The sequence below is a fragment of the Neofelis nebulosa genome, chromosome 7 (assembly GCF_028018385.1).
Source record: "Neofelis nebulosa isolate mNeoNeb1 chromosome 7, mNeoNeb1.pri, whole genome shotgun sequence".
NCBI lineage: Eukaryota > Metazoa > Chordata > Mammalia > Carnivora > Felidae > Neofelis > Neofelis nebulosa.
Genome location: NC_080788.1, coordinates 35,997,382 through 36,019,600, shown reverse-complemented (window position 1 = coordinate 36,019,600; position 22,219 = coordinate 35,997,382). Strand labels below are relative to the sequence as shown.

The 22,219-nt window shown below is 58.0% G+C and overlaps 1 long non-coding RNA gene across 1 annotated transcript; it reads left to right on the top strand.

Annotated features, from left to right (window-relative positions):
- Window positions 1–12,503: 12,503 nt before the first annotated feature.
- On the top strand, window positions 12,504–19,456 carry LOC131516334 (uncharacterized). Its single transcript, XR_009263993.1, has 3 exons — window positions 12,504–12,684; window positions 13,210–13,326; window positions 14,438–19,456. It is a non-coding gene; the product is annotated as an uncharacterized LOC131516334 (long non-coding RNA).
- Window positions 19,457–22,219: the final 2,763 nt, after the last annotated feature.

Genomic DNA, 22,219 nt, shown 5'->3' with positions numbered 1-22,219 from the left:
TTCACGGCTTTGGGTTGCTGCGGCCGTAAGTACACGGGGCCACGCCAGCCGGGTGTGGTGCTTTGTGGCCCGGCGACGCGGGAAAGGGCACCTTAGAGCTCTGGACTCTGGAACCAGGTTGCCTGGGGTCTAATCCTGGGCCCCCACTGACTGGCTGTGTAACTGGATGAGTTTACTCACTGCACCGTGCCTCAGTTTCCTTCTCTGTAAAATGAGGACCACAGCGGTCCCTACCTCCTGGGGTAGTTGTGAGGACTAAGTGAGTTAATGTAGGAAAAGCATCTAGAACAGCACGCCGGAAATGCCCCCGCAATGTCCACCGTCACCATTACTGATGTCATCGGTATCGGCAGCTATAACCACCATTTAGTGACTGATCAGACGAAATTTTCGAGGCGAAGAAGGGTAACGCGTGGCTGTTTCCCCAGTGACGTATGATTGTGACACCGTCTGATGTTCTATGCGGCTCAGGGGAGGGACCGATTTTCTACTCACGGGTCCAGTTCCTTGGTTACAGCCCAAGCCGCAGACTCTGGAAACGGAAAGTCAGGGGAACACCTAAGGAGCCTGGGACCTGGAGAACATTTTCAAGCCAACACCTTTCTTTCCTTTTCTTTTTTTTTTTTTTTTAACGTTTATTTATTTTTTTTTTTCAACGTTTTTTTTTTTTTTTTTTTTTTTTTTTTTTTTTGGGACAGAGAGAGACAGAGCATGAACGGGGGAGGGGCAGAGAGAGAGGGAGACACAGACTCGGAAACAGGCTCCAGGCTCCGAGCCGTCAGCCCAGAGCCCGACGCGGGGCTCGAACTCACGGACCGCGAGATCGTGACCTGGCTGAAGTCGGACGCTTAACCGACTACGCCACCCAGGCGCCCCTAACGTTTATTTATTTTTGAGACAGAGAGAGAGCATGAGCAGGGGAGGGTCAGAGAGAGGGAGACACAGAATCGGAAACAGGCTCTAGGCTCCGAGCGGTCAGCACAGAGCCCGACGCGGGGCTCGAACTCACGGACCGCGAGATCATGACCTGAACCGAAGTCGGACGCCTAACCGACGGAGCCACCCAGGCGCCCCAAGCCAACACCTTTCAATCGTCATCATTATCATCCAAGCTGCAGGATTTCGGGCCCCAGCAAGTGTTTTCATTGCTCACCAAAGCCAGGTGGCCTTTCAAAACCCTGGACAGAAGTGTGGCGCGTATAACCCCAAACGGTGCTTCAACAATCATCCCGGACTTCTGAAAAGGCAGCTTTCACTAACTAGCAGTCGGTAAGGACAGACTAATGCTTCCCTTTTGTCTGAGCAGTCTGTCGTAGACGCGCTGTAGGGAAGTAAGAGGCCATGCCTCACTCCGCTCCCTCCGTCTTTTTTCCACCTCTGGCGTGCCTTTGCTCTCGAATCACCTGTCTGCTCTTTTCTCAGAGTTTAGCAGAGAGCTAACTTGGCATCTAAGGCCCCCCCGCTGGTGGCTCTTGACCGATGACTGATGCGTGGGGACGTACGGAGCCACGCTCCCTTGTCTGGACTGGAATAACTCTGAGGAGCGACTCAACTGCAGGGTCCCCTGTGGGAGCAGGTGGAGGCCGCCCCTTGCTGAGCTCCGTCCAGGGTCACGTTCCAACCTGGCTTTGCTTCCTCCCGCCATCCCTGTCCTGCTTGCCCTGATCGTTTACTGGTTTCTCCTGGGAGCCCTTTCCTAATAAATCGCTTTCCTGGGAATCCTCATCTCAGGGGCTGCTTCTGGAGACGGTGGATGAAGAGGGGCAGGACGCACGGGGCCCTGAGGGAGGGGACGACCGTGGGCCGCACCTGCTATGGGAGGCCGCTCAGCCCCTGACCCCGGTGTTCCTGTGGGGCTTTGTTTCCCAGCCATGATGCCTCTCTGGGTCTTGAGGGGTTACCTGTTCTCACACCGGGTCTGGTTTTTGTACTTCTCAGAGGTGCCCAGCCCTGCTGGCCCCTCCGGACCCCTTGGTGAGTGAGGTCAAGCATCTCATTCTTCAAACCAGCTACCCCCTCAGCCTCCCCGCAGGCGAGGGCCTGGCTTTGACACAAACTCCATCACGCCCGCTGTGGTGGGAGCCACAATGGGTGAAGGGCTACGCCAGGGGTATCGGGTTTGGCTTTCCCAGAGGCTGCCGGGAAGGCCCCAGTGCGACCCACATTTGCAGGACAGTGTTAGCTCCTCGCGGAGATAACCTTGACCCGTGAGAGTCAGGAGATGGGCAGGAGCCAGAAGACAAATCTTTCCCCGTTCCTCATAATGGCCTGTTCCCAGACTCAGCAGTTCCACGTGGCCTGTCTGGAAGGCATCCAAGGTGGCCGAGAGATGGACGGTGACGCTGTGCCCGGCTCATATTCGCTTTCCCTCCTTCCCTGCCTCACTTCCATTTCTCCCTCACTCTCGCTGCCCTGGGATTGTGGTGCCGGTGGCAGTGGTCGGGGACGGGTCAGAGCCAGAGAGAAGGTTCGTGTGGGGGCAGAGTGGGGGCCTCGTTTCGGGACCTCGTCCTCCGAGCTCCCGGCCGCTGCCCGGCCCGTCCGGCACTCCTTTGCCTCTTGGCCCCAGTGGTCCTTCGAAAGCATGTCACTTCCCTGTTTGAAACTTTCCATGGCTCCCCATCGTCCTGGGGCTAGACCCAGATGTCTTAACCCATTAGTCAAGGCTTGCGCTCTGGGGCCTCGCTTCCCCAAGGAGCCCACATCCCAGCTTTAGGAGCCGTTGCCATAGTCCTACCCTCCCGGCACTCCTTCTTCCCCATCCGCGCGTCTCTGCGTGTTGTGTTTCCTCTGTCTCTTCTTGGTTCTGTCTTCCTCATCCTTCCAAGTTCAACCTCAAGGCTGCTTCCTCGGGAGGTAGCAAGGTCGCCTCCTGCCCACCCTCGACCACCTGACAGAGGGACAGTGCCCCCGCCCTCCCTCAAAGGGGGCCGTGAGCTTCGTCCACCTCCGGTGAACCCCTGTGGCACAGTTTCTGGTGACTGGTCTCTGGTGACCTCCCCCACCCTAGACCCTGAAGCCCTTGAGGGTGCTGTGCACGGGCACCTCGGGAGACGTGTCTACACGAATATACCTTTCACACAGGAGGAAGTCCTGCTCCCGGAGCCAGGCAAATCCCGTGCCCAGTTTGGGTCCGACCCTGAGGTCCCTGATCATACCCCCCCGGCCCCTGCCAGACCAAGTTCAGAAGTATAAACAGGGACATGTGCCAGGGTGCCGGGGAGTGATACCTCCGCACCCTTTGGCCAGGAGGAGTTTCGTGGGCTGGCTGATTCTGACACCTGCCGTTTATCTAGCGGGGTGACTTAGAGCAAGTGACTTCTTTGGACCTGGATTTCCCCATCTGTGAGCTGGAAACAGGCCCCAGCACTATCTTCTAATGGTGCAAAGCACGTGCAAGGCACGTGCAAAGCACGACAGCGCTCAGTGACTTGAAAGCACTAGTCTGTTCCGCGGCTCTGTGGGTCAATGGCACTCAGCCCGGCCATTCTTGAGGGAGGTCTCCCAGGTGGTCGCAATCAGATGGCAGCTGGGCTCCTGTTATGAGGGTCGCCTGGCCTGCACGTGGAAGATGGCCCCCCGACCTTGGCTGTCATTGGCTGCTGGCTGTCGGCTGAGAGCTCGGCGGGGCCGTCGACCCCGATGGCCACACGTGGTCTCCCGTGCACTTGACCTTCTCACAGTGCGGGGCTCTGAGAGGTGTTCCAAGGACCCCCAGGTGGAAGCTGCCAGGCTTCCCGTCGCTTAGCCTTAGAAACCCGGAACGTCGCTTCCGCTGCATTCCGCCGGCCTGTTATTTTTGGTGGGCCGGGTCACCAAGGCCAGCCCAGGTTTAAAGATGATACCTCACCTTTGGATGAGAGCAGAAGCGCAAAATCGCAGCGGTCGTTAATCTATCACGAGATCCTGCACGGAAAGCACAGTGTCAGGTTCTGAATACGCATCTGAGATGCGTATTCAATCAATGTCCGTGTTGGGGTTGCCCCCAACCCGCGTCCGTTCAACCGGTCCCCAGCTCAGCAGAGGCCAGCCTCCCCTCAGCCTCCCCGGGTAGCGGTCGCTGGGTAGAAGGGGCAGCGGGCCAGCCAGGCAGGGTGACGGGCTCTGAGCCATCTACGCTGCAACGTAGCTTGGTGCACAGAAGCATCTAGGAGCCCAGGTTGTAGCTCTAATCACTCCATGAGGTCATTTGGTTGCCTTGAGAAAGTCCAGAGCCCTCTCTGGACTCACTTTCCCTGTTTGTCCAATGGGGGATTGGACTGGATGAGCTTCACGGCCCGTTCTGGCCCTGCCATTCAATGATTCTCCTGCTGTGCTGGAATGTTCCTCAGCACTATCTCTGGGGCCCCGGGGACTCATAAACTCATGGCCAGGATGTGAGACTTGATGTTTTTTCTCTCCTCCCTGCGGGGACGGTCTTGATTTTCATCTCTGGTGTCACACCTGGGCACTAAACCTTGCCCAAGCTCTCAGAGGTGTCTGACTTCCCCTCCTGGGCTCAGCCTTTAAAAGTCCCTTTTGTAAATGAGGCATTGGTAGCGTTAAGGTGAGGGGACCTCCCCACCTCTCCCTGATGCTCCTGGGAACCTCCAGGGCCTTGCTTAGGTCGGGTCACACCGTGGCCACCCCCACCCTTAACGGGGACCCAGCCTGTGTTCGTGCTCGGCGAGTTTTCCGGTTGATTTCCTCGGAGCTTTTTGGTTTCAGTAAGATGAGATTCTCAGCAGGGCTGGTGGCATTTGGAGATTTCTCAGACCTCACCCTCCACGGCAAGTGGGAAAGTTTCTGTCTCTGGAAATGTGACCAAAAAGCATATGCTTGTGTTCTTCAGGTTCTGTCTACCAGGAACCACCGCCAGGCCATGGGGAACTGAGTGTATTTTCGAATGAGGTAGAAAACAGTTTCAACACACAGTGTCCCCTCCCAGCCATCCTCCTGATGATTGTTTCATAACTATTTCTTGGAACTGAACATGAGCTGAGCCTCGAAAGGGGTGAATTTAGCTAGATGCAGGGAAGAGGGAAGAGATTTACGGGACAGAGGCGGGGTCACAAGTGAGCAAAGCCCAGGAGGTGACACTGAGAAAGCTGTCTCAGGGGTAGCAAAGGAGGCTGGCCTCACATCAGTAGAAGGGGACACAAGCGTCTAGACATAGGCCCTCTTTGCTGGCTTGTGCTCATCCATTCACCGACTCATTGATTCATTCATTCATTCATCATCGAGCCCCTGCCTTGCAGGGCCCAGGGCTGCTCCTGGAAATAGGGTGGAAGTGGAAAGCTTCCAGGCCTTACTGTCTAGGAGAGGAGACAGTCGCCAATCAATGGCCATGCCAACAAATGTACAGTTCCAGCTGGGGCTAGTGACACGAGCAACGGGTACGTGGTGCGACCAGGCCTTTGCGTGAGCCAAGGCAGGCTTCCCTGAAGGTGGAGGCGTCACCTGAAGGATGAGTAGGAGCTAACCGGGAGGGGAGAGGGAAGTGCATTCCAGGTAGAGGGGATAGCGTGTGCAAAGGTCCTGGGCAGAAAAGAGCGTGTGGGTCTAAGCACTCGGAACCCAGAGGGAGGCAGGTGGCGAGGGTAAGTGGGATTTTTTTCCCCTGCATCTTAATGCACTTGGCCTTTAACCCCAAAACAATAGGAAAGAGCTCTGGGCTTTGAATGCTTAGGCTGTTGATGTGCTCCGTCTGCGTTTTGGCGATTTCACAGAGGCTGCTTGCGGACGAGGGGCTCGAGGTGGCAACGGTGGGTGTGCAGGAGCAGTTAGGGAGGCTACCGAACTGGTCCAGGCAAGGGACGGCTCAGGTGGCCACAGTGGACATGACCGGAGGGATCTGAGAGGTTCTCAGGAAGTAAGATTGCCACGGTTTTGCGGATGGATCGCCCACGAAGGACGAAGGAGAGGCAGACGCCAAGGACAGCAGCCGTTTCTGGCTTGGGCATCCTGATGGCTGCTGTCGCTATTGACCCAGCTGGGGAAGGCCAGAGGCGGCGTCAGCCAGGGGATTCACTTAGGGAAATTTCAGGCGGCAGGTACCTGAGAACCACATGACCCGGAAGTTAAGGAGGCAGGTGGCTCTCTGGGTCTGACGCTGAGATGCTTGTGGGGTCTGAGAGCTACTGGTGAGTTTTCTGATCTGCAAGGTGACTGGAGCCCAGTCGCGGAAACAGCTGAGGGGGGCCTGCCCCTCCCCCTCCAAGGGGAAAAGGATGGGATTAACCCTGAGAAGGGATAGAACCAGGGAGGGGCGCCCCCAGCCCCGGAGGCAGCCAGGCCCGGTCTGCAAAGGGGACCGAGAAGGAAATACGGACGCCGAGGCCGGGCCGGTCACCAGGACGTGGTCACTGCTGCCGGGTCCTGTGAGGTCAAGGAAGCAGATCCCGAAAATGTCTGCTCTGTCATTCACTCACAGGACGCTGACATCCTTCTTGCCAGTCACACCCAGATGCTCTTCTGTGGGTCCCAACTGGTAACTGATCTAGAGCTTAGCCATCCGGCTCTGCCCCTACTCACGTGTGTCACCTGCAATCGAAACAAAGGAAGAACCTTCAAGTGGCTTCTGCTTAGCTTCTGGGAATGAGACTTCATGGCATTTTGAAGCTCGAGTGGGAAAATGCACTGGGGCTTATTGCTGGAAGGTGGTGTTTTCCAGAGGAAGCCATCACCGAACCCCACGCCGGTTGTCCCCTCCCCCTGTCCGCCATTCTCCTGCCTCCCACCCACTCTGTCCAACAAGGAGGAAATGGAAACAAGGGGTGAAAATTGGCCTTTCAGATTTATGGATTAGCATTTAGAAACACCAAATTTCAGTGGACTCCGATGAAGCCTGTAATCTGGCATCCGATTCAATTCACTTCAATTAGATTCCAGTCAATTCAATTCTACTCAGTCAATTCACATTAATCCAAGGAATTTACGAGAGTCGGCCGTGCTAGCCAGGGTGGGAGGGAGACCCCAGCATTTCAGGACCCGGGGGACCCGATATGTTAGAGGGGCCAATGGGGCTGCTGGTGGAAGCCAGGTCTAGGGGGCACAGGGGCTACCCCTCTGCCAAGAGGAGAGTGGGCGGGGCCAGCATTTCCCAGACCCAGCTTCCTGGTAAGATGACCGACATCGCCCCTGTCTTTGTTGGGCTGGAGGTACATGGAGATGAGAGGAGTGACCCAGGCTAGCTGGCCATCTGCCTCGTTCTCGACAAACTGCTGTCTACTGTTCACAAAGCCAAGGAAGGGAGATTGACCTGTTTTCACCCCCAAAGACTATTGGATAAATGGGAACAGTGGACGCGCTGTGGCAAGAAGGCACGAGGGGAGCAGCCTACAGGGCCATCCCTCGTGACTGCTGATCTAGAAATCTGGACACCAAGGCCCCTCCCACAGCCGCCAACTCCAGGGCCCCGAGGCTGGAACAGTCACTGCCCGCCGTGGCTTCGCCGTCTCCGAGAGACCGGTGGCAGTGGTCCCGTTTTACAGATGAAGGCAGCTGAGGTCGAGGGACCTCAGTCTTCCTGACCAACCCCGCCCCCCCCACCCCGCCTGCTCTAAGTCAACATTCATTAGATACTTTGAATTATTGAAGAATGAATGTGCTCATGGCCCGGCAACCAAGAAGGAGAAAAGCAGGGCATGTCCACAGGAAGCAGAAAAGGCAGCTAGAGGCTTGGCCATTTCGCAGATGAACAAACTGAGGTCCAGGACACCAAATGACTCACCCCGGTCACATGGAGCGTTTAGTGGCCGGGAAAGAACAGCCTCATGGACAGGACACACATGATGGCAAACCCGGGGCCCGCCTCCCCCTTTGCCCTTCAGCGCCCATGTGACTTCAGGCAAACGACTCAGCTTTGAGCCCCGTTCTTCCACTCTGGGGACCTGGGGTAGCCATCCCCATCTCGTGGAGCGGGGCAGAGCATCTTGCGAGGCAGCGATGTAAAGCGGCTTGCCCAGGCCCTGTCACAGGACAGGCACCTGCTGCCTGGAACCATAGAAAATGGCAGAGAAGGTCAAGGGTAGTACCCGCACCTTACTCTGTGCGGGCGCCGTTCTGAGCGCTTCCCGCGTACTAAGTCACCTACGGAATGGAAACTCTCGTGGCCATCCCCACTTGGCGTGAAGAATCGGAGCCCCAGAGGTTAAGCCACTTGCCCAAGGCCACTGAGCCGGAGAGCAGCAGGCCGGGATCCCCCCCACCCCCCAGTGCTGCCTGATTCCTGAGGCCAGGGCGTCTGCTGTCTGCCCTAGGCGGCTGCCTATCCGGTTAAATGTCTCCCCTTCCAGCCTTCCTGCCCCAGCCTCCACGTGATGAAGGAAACCCACCAGAAAGGCCCATCGGCCACTGTGGACTCTGAACATCTGGGACTAGGCATGGGAGCCGAGGCATTCTCCCTGCCTCCTTCACCCCCTGCGAAGAGCCAGCCTCAAAACACACGAGGTGCTGGGCCAGCCGGCCAGCTCTGCCCCCCGCCCCCCAACCCCCTGCCCCCCCATCCCATAGCCTCCTCCGTTAGGTGTCTTAGAGGGACAACCATGCGAGGACTCTGCCTCGCTGAGTGACCCGGCGGGCACAAGCAGGGAGCGCCTGGCTTTGCCGGATGCAAGGCATCTGCTCTCTCTGGTGGTTGAAAAGCGGGTGAGAAACGCACAGGACACAGAGGCCAGGAAGCTTGGCGGGGGGGAGGGGCAGGGGGAGTGGCCTATTCAGCTTATAAGTCTATGCCTCCCCCACTCCCGCCTTGTACCTCCCCTCCCCCACCCAGGCCTGGCCTCCCCTCTGGGGCATGAAGTGTGGACACTCCTGCTCTGGGAGGTAGCTGGGGGTGGGCCTGCAGCAGGACTGTGCTCCAGGGAGGGGCGCTGATAAACCTGGCCACAATCCGCATTGGTCCTCCGGATGTGCCCCGCGGCAAGACAGAGAAGTTCATCTCCCTTGCTGAGCTGCCCTCCCCGCTAGATGGTCTGACCCCCTCACGGAGAGCTAACCTGCATAGCCCCTGTCTTCTGCTACCAAGGAGGCACTGGTGGTGGTGACAAGGCTCAGCAGCGTTACTTACGCTCGTTCATTCATTCAGCAAACTTCTGTGAATATGTGCTGGGCGCCGGGAGCCAGCGCCACACAGGACCCAGCTGGCCGTCGCCCTCCTGGACCTCACAGGGTGTCCACTGGTGGAGGGCCCGTGGACAAGGCTGTGATGAAGGGGCGTCGGGCGCTCTGGGAAGGGGCATCGCTTCTAGAATGTGGCGTTGCTTTCAGTGATGGAAGGCCACCCTCATGATCTGGCCCAATTCCCTCCTTGGGCGGCCAAGGCCAGTCGAGGAGACAACCGAAGGGCCCTCTGGGAGTCCTGAGCCAGAGCTCTCCTCCTTTCTGCTGTGCTGTGTTCTCCGCTCCCTGATTTCTGGGCCTGAAACTTTTCTCTGATTCACGCAACAAAGGTACCAGCTCTGGTCAGGCCCCAGGCTGGGTTCTGGGAAGAGGAGAGAGACAGAGCTGCACTTGGGAGTCCATTCAGGACCAGCCTGGAAGTCTCAGGTCCCTCAGGCCCGGGCGGGCCCGGGAGGCAGAAATCCTCTGCTTAGCCTACGAGGGACCTGCTGCCCAAGCAGTGTCCTGGTGTGGGCCCCCAGGGCTCAGACCGGACTTCTCTGCCGACCAACAGCTGCTGTGTTCTCTCCTGTGTCCGCTCTGCTTCTCCTGGGTGTGTGTGTAGACCTGCCTCAGTTTCCTCATCTGTCAGAAAGCAATACAACAGAACCTCCCCTAGGAAGTTGCTGGCGAGAATGAAATGGGTGTGTGGGGGGTGATGGGCAAGGGTGACAGGCATGCGACCCTTCTTCTAGAGCCTTCCAGGGACTGGTCCAGGGACAGAACAGTGTGCTGAGACCTGGGACTTCTAGGTTCACGTGCTCCACAGCCCCTCTCTTGTTGGTGACCTCAGGTGAGCCCTTGGGCCCTTGGGTCTTGGCTTCAACCTCCCTGGGCCTGGGTCCATGGCCCTGCAGGGTCCATGGGCTCTCCCAAGCCACCTGCCATGAGCAGGGGCTCGCCTCTGCCATCCCAGCCGGGTCTCAAGCTCAGAGTCAGTGGGAGACTTCATGGCAGAGAGAGTCAGCCCCCCAGGGACCTTGGCCAAGTGCGCCGGGCCGCCCCTGTGCACTGGGAAGGGGCGGTGGCTGCAACCCAGCCCCCCAGCAGCACCGAAGCCAGATGCCCATCTCCAGTTCTCCCACTTCCTCTTTCTGGCCCCTGTCAGCGTTCTAGCCCCTTCCCTCCCTCTCCCAGCGTGCATAGCCTCTCGATCCCGTGTTCAACGACTCAGGGCTTTAGGCCCCCGTCTCGGGGCAGGGGACCCTGAGGGATTTCAGAGCGTCACGGATCCTCCCATTTTACAGATGGAACCCAAGCCTGGGGAGGCCCCTGGCCCCATGCCAGAGTCACATTGGGGGCTGGCAGCTAAACTTGTTTCTCCTGCCAAAGGCCTTTGAACTTCGGGGACACGAAGAACGGACCCCACTCACAATGACAGATGGCCACCTAGGAAAGAAAACTGCAGCTCGTAATGCCAATAGTCCAGTTTCGAAAATGGGCCAAGTCTAGGAAGACAGGTTTCGAAAGAATATATAAATGGCTCTTAAACATATGAAAAGCTCGTCTTCCTCGTAAGATAAAGACACATCGAAACTTCCAGAAGAGATCCCCTTTGAACTGTCAGATTGGAAAAGAGCAGACGCTGTCTGCTGTAAGGGCGTGGGGGACAGGCGCCGGCAGAGGGGACTGGCTGGCCTGTCGCTCTCGGCCACCTCCGGGCAGAGCAAAGGGGCAGCCCCGTCCCAGCCACACGTGCTCTGCCCTCAGACCCAGCCGACCGCATCATGCAGATAAGCGTGTGAAGTGTGTGCTCGGCCGTTCATGGCGATGTGACTTCTAAAAGGCAAGGGTTGAAGATCAGTTCAATGTTAACCCTCTGGGGGGCTGATTAATTAAGTAGTGGTGTCCACGCAGCGGGAATCCCCAGAGCTGTTAAACGGAAGCAGCCACACCGCATGGGACCCAAGACGAACCTGCCAGCCCCGCAGAACCACATAAAAGTAATGAACTAGTGTTTCCAACCCGCTGAAAAAGAGAGTAGGATCTATATATTCCTATAAGGATAGAGGACCGAGGACATACCGATCTGTCATTGTGCGAAAAGAGAGGAAAAGAGGGGCGCCTGGGTGGCTCAGTCGGTTAAGCGTCCGACTTCAGCTCAGGTCACGATCTCACGGTCCGTGAGTTCGAGCCCTGCGTCGGGCTCTGGGCTGATGGCTCAGAGCCTGGAGCCTGCTTCCGATTCTGTGTCTCCCTCTCTCTCTGCCCCTCCCCCGTTCATGCTCTGTCTCTGTCTCAAAAATAAATAAACGTTAAAAAAATTTTTTTTAAAAAAGAAAAGAGAGGAAAAGACACACACACAGGCACACACACATGCACACGCACAGTGTGGGCAAATGCATGTAGTTGCTGGAAGGCTTTAAAGGAACCAGTGAAAGTGGAGGCTCCCAGGAGGGGAGCCGGGTTGAAAGCGGGGGAAGGCAGGGGACTTGGTTTTCGAGGCACACCTTTTTGCCTCTTCTGACCCTTGCAGGAGCTTTGACACACAAGCTTGCACCCGTTAATGGATCAAACAGCCTCCGGGCACACCGCAGGGCGAGGCAGAGACGTGCCAGGATGGGCGTCCAGGCTGCAGGGGGGCCGGGGGGAGGGGCATGCCCCAAAGTCTGCGCAGCCTGGCCCGGGGAGGTTTCCGCCCGCCCCCCCCGGGCCCTGCCCCCACAAGGTGAAGTTTCTGTGCAGCTATATTTGTCCTCAGCGTCTGACCCACCGCGGCCGGGCAGCCCTTGCCACGGACACGGCCCTCGAGGAGTCACAGCTGTCAGGCCTGGAGCTGTGGCAGAAGCTGAGGGCCGGGCCAGCCATCGCCTGCCTTCCTGTCGGGCCCGCGAAGCTGTGTGGCCTGGCTCTGGGCTCAGATCCCTGCCCTCCCCTGCCTCCTTTGCCACACATGGGACGGATGCTCGGGGCCCTTTCTACAGATAAAGCAACAGAGCCCGGACGTGTTTAGCCTGCTCGGTGCGGTAGAAGGTGCCCGGCAAGACCTTCTGTCCTAAGCCAGCTCCTTGGCTGGGTGACATGGGGCAAGTTCCAGCACTACTCTGAGCCTCAGTTTTCTCATCCGCCGAGTGGGAACAATAACATCTTGTCCCGACATCGCTGGGCCGCCAAGGCAGCTCTCGGTGGACTCTTGCCCCATGCTGTCCCTTCCCTGTGCCTGCTTCCGAGGGAGTGTGAGCTTCCAGAAGGTCGTGCTCCTCACCAAGGAGGCGCCAGCGTGGGCGTGGGCCAGTCAGAGCTGCTGGAGAAACACGTGAGCTGGTTCCTCCGCAGGCACCCGGGGCCGCACCCCCAGGGGAGCACGAGAACCACTTCCTCGCCCACTCCTTCCCCTTCCAATCATTTCGATTCAGACTCAGCCCTTGCCTGCCACCGGCCAAGACCAGACGCGATCTGCAGAGATCTCTGAGGGGAAGGAAGGGTGCGGGGGGCTGAGCTTTCCCTTGGGGCCCGTCGGAATAAAAGTCACCAACTTGGGTCCCGCTGGGCACCTTACGGATGCTGTACGCGGCCTAACTGATTTTCTCCTCGAGCCGCCTGGTAGGGAGACGCATTCGTCAGCCCCAGTTCAATCAGAGCTCAAGGTCACCCAGCTAGAGGAGAAGGAGCTCGCATTTGCAAGCAGGCAGCCTGGCCCAGCCCAGGGTGAGCGGCTGGGACCAGCCCGGGGCTGCGGGGTCCTTCCCTCACCCCCTGCTCTGGCCGGATCCAGGAAGCAAGCAGAGGGGGAGATGTCCTGTCTGCTCAGAGCCTGCCAGCTTTTCCTCTGACCCTCACAAGGAGGGGAGCAAGGGTTTCTGCCAGTGGCCTCGGGCCGGTGCACACCCACACTCTGTGTGTCGGCCTGCGTGAGGTTTTAGAAGCCAGAGGACCCGGACTCAGTCATGCTTGGTCCCCGTATTGGGAGGCCTCGTGCCCCCTGTCCTGTGCGCAATCTATCACCTGCCCCCCAGCCCGCAGGCATTCAAGTTCAGGGCCCCTCTGTGTGCATGCAGGGCACCTGGGTCACAGGGGAGAAAGCCAGTGAAAATGCAGATGAGACCGGGCTTTTCACTCTCTCAACAGATCTGAAACCGGGTTCAGAGAGAAGTGGCTTGCCCAGGTCACCTGGTGCGTGGGAGAAAGACCCAGAACTGGGATCCGGCCCTGAGGACAGAACCTGTGCTTCTCTTGATGCATGAGGTGAGGGCGCTGAACCCAACCACACTCAAAATAGCCACCGGCCTCTGCTTGCCTCCCCCCCACCTCCCGACAGGGTGAGTGGGAAAGGAAACCTTTCCATTCAGGGGCCCTTGTCACTTTTTCCGTGCTCATTTGCATGAGCCTGTCTTGGTGCTGAGGTCGCCTTCGCTCGGGGTCACCGTGGGGGTGACTCCCGGTGGGGCAGCATGCATCTGTCTCTGCCTCCTGCTGAAAGGCAGACCACGAAAGCCACACCTGTGCAAGCACAGGGTCACACGACCGCCTCTGTGGTGGTGGGGACAGATGGCATTGCTCCGAGGAACCTCTGTCTCCCCTTGAGCACCCCCTGACTGCAGAGTAACAGAGCGCTCACAGAGGCAGGAAGAACCCCCTTTGTCCTTCCCTCACCTGCCCCAGAGCCTGCACGTGGCTCCCCACTTCCTGGCACACCCCCCCCCCCCCCCCCCGCCAAGATCAGCCTTGATTTCTAGATCCCTGTGACCTGCTCTCACCCTTGGACCCTTCAGGCCAAACCTGCCTCCATCCCCGCGTGTCCCCTTTGCTCCGGCCGCTCCTCCTGCCCGCAATTCCTGTTGCTACCTCCCCCCACTCCCGTGCTCCCAGGATTCCTTCCAACTGAGCAGAAGCGCCCCCTTCTGCGGCCATCAAGCACACTTTCTCCAGTCCCCTCCCACGGCCCGGGCCTCTGCCCGTGCCATACTCCCCAGCCTGGGTGACGGCGGCTGGAAGCGGGCTTGGCGAAGGCTTCGGGAAAGGTCCGAGTGTGAGGCCCCCTGGGACGAGCAGGTCTGCCCTGCGGATGCCCACCAACCCCCAGAGAGAGTAGAGCAGGGACCAAGCCAGTGGGAGGGAGCGGGGCAGGCTCCTCACCAGGAAGGCTGTGTGGCCTGTCCACGGCAGGTGCCTCCCTGAGTCTTACCGTGGCCTCCAGTGGTCCCAGCACCCTGGCCTCCAAGAGGCAGCCCTGCCTGGGACCAGGGAGTCATTCGATGACCTTTAAACTACCTCAGGGACCCATTTACTATTTTAATCATTGTGATCACCATGGTCAGCTATTTTTTTTTTTTTTAATGTTTTATTTCTTTTTAAGAGAGAGAGAGACACACACAGAATCCGAAGCAGGCTCCAGGCTCTGAGCGGTCAGCACAGAGCCCGACACGGGGCTCGAACCCACGAATGGTGAGATCATGACCCGAGGCGAAGTCAGACGCCCAACCGACCGAACCACCCGGGCGCCCCCACCATGTTCAGTTTTAGACGCAATTGAGATGCAGTTTTGGGGTATACGTTCTTCCTGGCCACCAACAGATGTTCCCACTCTTGCACCTGTACCGGCTGGGTGACCGGCAGCAGGTTCTTTAACCGCCCCGGGCCTCCGATGATTCATCGGCAAAGGGAAGGCCATCTCGAAGAATCACAGAGTGTCCAGAATGGGGCGGCTCCCCGGGGGGGGCTCCTCTGGCATCCAGCAGGGCTCTGTCAATGCTAGCTCTTAGCCCGGACTGTCTGTTGACGCACGCTTTCTCGCAGGGTTAAATCCTGGTCCCTCCTCCGAGGCCAACCTCATCCGCCCTCTGTGTACTTGAGCAAAAACAGCCCCTTCTGTTTGTGGGCCTATAATTGTCTGGTTGTTTTCATGTACTGGATCCTCCGTCCTCCCCTGGGGAAGGTGACGCAGTGGGATTATTTTCCACACTTGACGGAGAAAGGAGACGGATAGGCTTGGCAACGGCATCGAGTCACCGGGCAAGAGAGGGCCGGGATCGGAACCAGAGCTTGGAGCCCCAGTGAGAGGGGTATTTTCCTGCCACGCGCCCCGGGGTCCCTGTTGACGCTCTTGATTTGTTTCCGACAACCTGAAACCAAGTTCCTACCACCTCACCAAAACCACACCGAGGGGACCGTCACCCACCTGCCTGGGGCTGGGCTGACGGTCCCCGAGGTGCCCGTGCTGCATATGTGCATTTCAGGCACATGTGCCTCCAGGGCCGGCCGTCTTTCCCTCCTCATTTGTGGTGTGTTCCCTTCTCCCTCCGTCTCCGCGGTCTAACCCACCGCTGTCCCTCTCTCCGGGCCTCCCGTCCCCCTGTTCTAGAAGGTCTCCCAAGGCTCAGCTGGCTTTGCTCCTCCGCGGTACGCAGTGTGGAAGGTGGCCATGGTGTCACAAGGGGACAGCTTCATGATTTCCACAGCCTGCGGGGGCTTCCCCGAGGGGGGACTGAACTGAAACCGACTTGCTCGGAGTCCCTGGAGAAGGCTCTTTGCTCTCGGTCCGGCCCAGTTGGCTGTCACGAGCCTCAAATTAGAGAATACCCCTGAGACCTTCTGCCCGCTCCCCCTGCCCCTCCTCAAGGAGCAGGGAAGGGGAGAGGGGTGGGAAGCTGGGCAGGGGGAACAGGCCGAGAAATGACCCTCCGAGTTCCAGGGCTGACCTCTTTGCCAGAACAGTTTCTACAGAGGTAAGAGAACCAGGCCCAGCTGAAGCCCAGCCCCTCACCTTGTGTTTTGGAAGCCCTTAGAAGTGGGGGCCACAGACCCCTCCTCGCCCACACCTTCCTCAGTGGGAGAGACTCCCACAGCTTCCTGTTCCGCTAGGAAAAGAAATCACCCTAATTCACTCCCGGGAGCCTCAGGCAGGGCTGGGGAGCCGGGGTGGAGGCTTCTGGGCCTTCTTCCCGTGATAGCGGCAAGCTGTATCCTGACACCTGGCCTTTGACCCTCTTGGCCTCGTTCTCAGTGCATCCAAGGCACCTCACATCCTTGACTGTGGGTCATGCAGGCCTGAGTTCTAGAAAGTTCTAGAAGCCCCTGCTCTGCAATTTGCTGTGTGACCTTGGATAAGTTATTCAGCTGCCCGAAGCCTGTGTTTTCTCACCTGAAGGGTAAGGCTGTGCAGCCCGAATGAGACAAGAAAGCCTGGGCTTTGGCCTGGGGGGAGCCCCCAGGACCAGCAGCCACCGTGTCACTTCCCATGTCGCTCAGGGCCGGGGTCTGTGCTTCAGCCCCCTGGCTTACTTCCAGAGGCTTCTGTAACTCTGTGTCGGTGGAGCCCGTGGTCCCCAGGAGGAGGGTGGGGCCAGCGGTGTGGCCAGGAAGCTGGCAGGGAGAGCGGGCCCTGTTTCAGTGCCCCCTGAGGGCTTGGGGGTCCTTCTTGGATGCCCGCGAGCCTGACTTTGGGGTCAGGATTTCATTTGGGGACTGGGTGGAAGCACAATTTCAGGGGGTTGCGAAGAGTATGGGCAAAAATTTGTCTGGTACAGAGGAAAGGGGACCTCGGTGGCAGCCAGGACCCTGTGGTTCTTGCCCTGGATGCTCGCCTTTCCTGGGCCTCAGAGAACAAGGCTTAAAAAGCCACAGCTTACGTTTGCGGAGTTCTTCTTACATGCGGGCACAGTTTGAAGTGCTCATCACCTTACTTACCCTCACCACACCCCGGGAGGGACCCACATAAGGCACGGGAGAGGCTGGCAGCTTGCCCGAGCTCACAGATTTCAAGGGGCAAAGGGACAATCATGGAAGTCGGCGGCCAGGGAAGCCCAACGCGCTGTCCTGCTGCCCAGGGCCCTCCAGGGCCATGGCGCGTGGGAGGCAAGGGTCTGTGACCTGCCTTACAGCAGGAGGTCACTTGTGCCGGGAGCTCCAGGCCCTGTAACCCGTGCCACGAGCCTGTGCGCACCCGCCATCAAGTCAGTCAATACTGGTGTCTCCGTGGCAACCCGCTGGGCCCGCCCTTGAACCTGGCTTGGCAAGCAGCTCCCTTCAGGCTGCACAGAGGCCTTGTTCTCCACGCAGGTGTTCGGGACACAGCCCGGGGATTTGGAAACACCGGGGTCTTCCAGCCAGCATCTGAGGGAAGCTTCTCGGGCTTCCATTGCCCCCATCTACAGAGGGACATCACATGTCCTCTTTACCAGGGACACGGGCTGGGAAATGTTGGGGTTGGCACAAGGGCTCGCATTATCTTGTGTGAAGAGACTGTGGGGAACATCCGCATTGGGCAGGCACCGGGATCACAGTCCGCATAGATGCTGACCCGAGGAAACTGAAGCTCGGGGGGATGCATTGGCCCCCAAGGCCATGTACGAAACGCCATAGGTGGGCTGACTCCCCAGAGCAGTGCTCTCCAGGAGGAAGAATTGTCCTCATGTTTAGCCTTCAAAAAGCCACGTGGACTTCAAGCGTGGAGCCTGCTTACCCACCTGGGTGGGGCCCGAGGTGCCCCACGCTGGCCTTGGCACCAGCTGGAACAGCAAAGAGGAATGGGAGACATGCTGGGGATCAGAGTGTCTCCACCTACCCCTTAGAGCCTGTGGGGACAGAGCGGGGGTGGGGGTGGGGAGTGGTTCTTCAGCCCCCAAGGGGCCTCCCCTAGAACAGAGCGCCTGAGGCAGGGTCCTGGGGTGAGCTCTCTAGCCCCTCGTTAATCCATTTCACTCTCTTGCAAAGTGGAAACAGCCTTAGGAGCAGTCATGGAATTTCTCTAAGGGAGAGAAAAGTCTCCGTAAGAGAAAACTCAGCGCATGAGGCCGTGGGGTGGGAGGGAACCCCTCGGGAGGAGAGGAAGCCACTTTGTCTAGAGGAGGGAGGAGGTTTGGAGCTGACCCGCAAGCCGCCAGGGAGGGGAGAGAGGCAGGATGCGCTGAGACGACTCCCGGAGGCCCCATGGTCTGCAGCCCACGGGAGATCCCCTTGGCCGTAGGAGGCCAGAGGCAGAGGGCCTGGGCCACTGAGCCCCCCGGAGAGCACCCCAGACTTAGCAGGTATTAGGAGGAGGAGGAGGAAGAGGGTTCTGAGCCCCTCCGGTGGAGGTGATGGGGACTAAGGCCTGGACCTCGCAGGGCAGGGAGTCAAGTTACACGTAACACCACTCTGCATAAGGGACTCACCCGAGGCCACCTCCCAGGTGGCAGATGGTGGAACCAGGAGTCAGATCCAGGGCTCCGCGTTCTAAACTCATTGGCAGGTGTGCTTTGGCCAATGGCAGGTGGTGGCTCTGTCCACGTTGGTCTTCAAACCCACCTCTCCCTCCCTCCCTTCCTTCCGGCTCCTTCAAACTCCCTCCCCCATTCTCCCTGACTCCCAGGCAGAGAGGAGAGGATTGCTACAGACTCATCCCCGGCAAGGCCTCGGTGGCACAATCCCCCCCCCCCCGCCCCTTCGGGAGGGGCTCCGCTTTAAAAGGGGCTCCTGGAGAGGGCACGGCAGAAACCCCAAGGTGACATCTGTCCTGGGGTACTGCGGCTCTCTGCCGCGGGGGAAGAGGGGCAGCCGTTCTGACACTGAGAAGCAAGACGCAGGCATGCCAGGATGCCATAAAGCTCAGTCTAGCACAGCAAAGTGGCAAAAAGGAAGAATAAAACACCCGTCTATTTAAGAGTCACGACAGGGAAAAATACATTTTCATCAGCTCGTCTTCTCGCGGCTGAGTCCCCGCAGCAAGTTCCACATTCCGAACGTTAGGAGAGAAATCAAAACAACTTTGCTGTGTTTAGCTTCGTTCTGCCGCAGCAACAGGTACCGTGGTGTCTCTCCCAGAAACGCAGGAACGGCTTTAAAATGCAATTATGGGGGCTGGTGGAAGGGAAGGGGAAAAATGTTTTTCTTCGATTGATGTATGATTGCCCCCATGCTGTTTGGAATCGTATTTTCGCTGAGCTCTGCTAAGAAGTGCTATTTGCAGGGAGCCTGACAGACGGAAGCGATTGGGTTTGGCAGGTCTAAATGTATTATTTTAGTAGGTCTCCAAGGAAAGATTCCGGGAGGGGCGCTGGCCTTTTAAAGTGCAGAGGACACGGGGCTGCTTAGCCTCCATCCTGCTTGTCAAGACCAATCAGCCAGCCTGGAAACAGCCCCCGAGCTTTCTGTAGAGGCCCACCTCCCCGCCTCCCCCCTACCCGGCCTCCACTCCCCCTCCCCGCAGCCCCTGGCTCCCACTGACAAGTGCCATTAGTCATTCCCTCACCCAGCAAGGACTTCCCCAGGAAATATAAGAGGCCTGGCCCGGTGCTGGGCGCTGTAGGGCTTCTAAGGGGGCTTGGCGCAGAAGGAAGACGAGGGAGTCTGGGCCTGCAGGAGCCCAGGGGAGGAAAGGGGGAGGGCCCAATCTGGAAGGGCGGTTGGGGCATCTGAACGTTCGGGAGGACATCGGACAGGAACGAGGAGGCAGCCATAGTGCAAGGCAGTCATGGTTCCCAGATGGGAACAGCCGTGATGAAATGGGACACTCAGAGAGCATTCAAGCCGGGGTTATGACGTGAGCAGGGCAATCACCTGATGATCAGCGTTTAGCCCCTGATACGTATCAGGCATGGCCCTAAGCGTTGTCCCTACATCAACTCATTGAGTCATGACAACCATCGGTAGGTCTGATTGTTATCCCGATTTTACAGAAGGGTGGGGACACAAGGAGGTGAAGCGTCTTGCCCCAGGGCCACTCTTCCGTGGGGACTCCAACAGGGGCTGGCCCCTTGGCTCAGGCCCAGGCAAGGCTGGACCACTTACACCCCAATTTTTTTTTTTTTGGATAAATACAGTACCGTACTGTAAATGATTTTCTTTTTTTTTTTTAATTTTTTTTTAATGTTTATTTATTTTTGAGAGAGAGGAGACACAGAATCCGAAGCAGGCTCCAGGCTCTGAGCTGTCAGCACAGAGCCCAACGTGGGGCTCGAACCCCCGAGCTGTGAGATCATGACCTGAGCTTGGACGCTCAACTGACTGAGCCACTCAGACACCCCTGTAAATGATTTTCTTAATAACATCATCTTTCCTCTAGCTTACTTTATGGTAAGAATATACTATGTGATTCAGAAAACATACGGCATTTGTGTTAACCGACTATGTGATCAGTAAGGCTTCTGGTCCATGGTGGGCTCTTAGTAGTTAAGTTTGGGGAGTTGAAAGTTATAGGCAGATTTTTGGCTGTGGGGGGGGGGCGGTGCCCCTACCTCGGCACTCTTCAAGGGTCAGCTGTCTATTCTCTAGGTCTGGATTTCTCACCCTCGGCATTATTGGTTTGGACCAGATAACTCTTTTTTTTTTTTTTTTTTAATTTTTTTTTTAACATTTTTTTAGTTTTGAGACAGAGAGAGACAGAGCATGAACAGGGGAGGGGCAGAGAGAGAGGGAGACACAGAATCCGAAACAGGCTCCAGGCTCTGAGCAGTCAGCACAGAGCCCGACGCGGGGCTCGAACCCACGGACTGTGAGATCATGACCCGAGCCGAAGTCGGACGCTCAACCGACCGAGCCACCCAGGCGCCCCCAGGTAACTCTTTGATGTGGCGGCTGTCCTGTGCATTGTAGACGCTTACCAGCATTCCCGGCCTCCACCCACCAATGCCAGTAACACCACCCTCTGCCCGCTCCCCACTTCTTGCATTTTGGCTCCCCAAAATGTCCCCTGACATTGACAAATGTTTCCCCCACGTGGTAAAATTGCCCCCAGCTGAAAACACTGCTCTGGACCCTCCTTATTTAGAAGAAAAGGAGGAATGCGTGAGAAATGAAACAACCATGCCATGGTTGAAGTCTATGGGAGAGTTTTGTTGGAAAGTGACTTGGATGACAGATCCCTTGCTCTAGGGCACCTGTGGGGAGAAGGGACAGGGGCGGTGGGGAGAGGGAACAGGTTTGGGGCTGAGAGAACAGGTTCGGGGCCTCGTGGGCAGACATTCAGATCCAGAATGGCAAGTAGATACCATGCCCAAGGCAGACATCAGTAATCAGTCACAGTGTTCTTTCCCACTAAGTCAGGCTACGCTTCCAGAATGGAACCTGGAAAACAGGGTTCCAGGCAGCTACCACGTACTGTTTTGTGAGACGGTAACCCAACACAGAATCTGTTGCCCTCCCAGGGGAAGATTCTTCTCTGAGAAGATTCTCTTCTCTGACTTGGAGGGACTTCCCTATTCAAGATGCTCCCTCCCCTTCGATGGAGAAGAGGCATTTTCCTGATGGGGCTGAGCGCTGCCTTCTTCCGCATTCCTCTGGTCAAAGGAAGCGTGGGTCCCGAGGACCACAGGGCCCACAGTGGGGAGGGCATGTGGCTGCTTCCTCAGGACAGGAGGGACCCGCGTGGTGAGGGGACACAGGACACGTGGAGACAGAGGCATAAGGCTTTTCAGAGGGGCCTAGGGAGGGGAGGGGGGCATGATCCCACTCGCTCTGGGCATCTAAGATGCTCTGACATATTGGTGGGAGAGGGGGCCGCAGAGCCTGCTTATCCTAGGGGGCCATCTGAGGGGCTCAGGCTCCCGTGCCCTTGGTCGCACATTTCCTGGACCTCTGCCATGCACCGGGTACCAAGCACCCACCCCTCACTACTCCCACAGACTCCCCGTCGGGGGACCCCGTTGCCCTGGGCTGCCAGGGAGGAAACTAAGTCCCACAGCTGTTAAAAAACTCCCCCAAATCACACAACCAGCAGCAGGCAGAGCCCTAACGTCACCAACGCGAGCTGTCCCTTGACCTCCTGGGGCCCTGTCTTGCAGAGGGAGAGTAGAGGCTCAGGGGAGATACGCAGTGTAAGGGGCCACACAGCCAAGCGGCCGAGGGCTCTGGAGCCAGGCTGGGTTCAAATCCTGCTGCTGCCACGTAGCAGCTGGGTGGCCCGGGTGCGTTCTTTAACCTCTCTTTGCCCCGTCCTGGTGGCCTCACCTGTCGGGGGTGGGAACAGCTCCCCATTCACGAAGTTGCCACAGGGACTCTAAGAGCCGAGAGCTTGGCATGGCCCCTGGCATGTAGCCAGCGCCCGCTGAGTGGTGGCTGAAGCCATGGCCGTGCCCCGCGGACACCAGGGGTCCCCTTGCTCTGGGCGCCTCCGTGCAGAGCCCTTCTTACAGCAGCTCGCTCGAGGGGGTGGGTTTCTCTG